This window comes from Halyomorpha halys, unplaced genomic scaffold (genome assembly GCF_000696795.3).
Source record: "Halyomorpha halys isolate HHAL.00 unplaced genomic scaffold, Hhal_1.1 Scaffold75.1, whole genome shotgun sequence".
Lineage (NCBI taxonomy): Eukaryota > Metazoa > Arthropoda > Insecta > Hemiptera > Pentatomidae > Halyomorpha > Halyomorpha halys.
In genome coordinates, this window is record NW_027112173.1 from 354,405 (window position 1) to 355,072 (window position 668).

The 668-nt window shown below is 23.7% G+C and overlaps 1 protein-coding gene across 1 annotated transcript in view; it reads right to left on the bottom strand.

Moving 5' to 3' along the window:
* Window positions 1–668, bottom strand: part of Gs2 (glutamine synthetase 2) — a 146,391-nt gene that overhangs the window by 138,188 nt on the left and 7,535 nt on the right. The window lies entirely within an intron of this gene.

The window sequence follows — 668 nt, forward strand, 5'->3', positions numbered from 1 at the left end:
AAAGAGATGGAATCATTTAATAAGAAGTAAACGCCTTTCATACATTGCTAACTCGCACGCTATACAAAGAATATCTAGAATGAAGAATAAAAAGATATTTTAGATTTTAAGTCTTTTTTTTAAAACCATAAAATTTGCTAAAACATGAATAAAAAAAAATTAGAACTTTAAGTCCTTCAAATTCCTGCTCTTCTATACCATTCTCCACAAAGGGTAAAACATTGTCGTTATTCTATTTCTTATTTTGTGGAATATCTTCCAAAAAAATTATTTCTATGAGAACATCATACAGGACGAATTTGATGTAAATTTAATGTACTTCCATTTCAACCCATCACAGAATGCTTAGTTTAAATGGTTCTCTTAAAAATGTCGGATAATCAAATAATATATTAACAAGCTAATAAATTTTTTTTTAATTAATTTAAAAAACAAATCATCAAATTCTAATTCATGATTTTTTTTTAAATTCTAATAACTGCAAGGATATAAAATGCAAACTAGGTGTAAGAATACGAAGAATTTATTAATTTTAATTATGATTAAGTACAAATTTAATAATTACCACTCATTATTTCTTTGTGTTTACATCTAGTTAGTATTTTATATTTATCCTGTCAAAATTGAATATAAAATTCAAACAGAGAGTATAAAGAAAAATGAAAGTA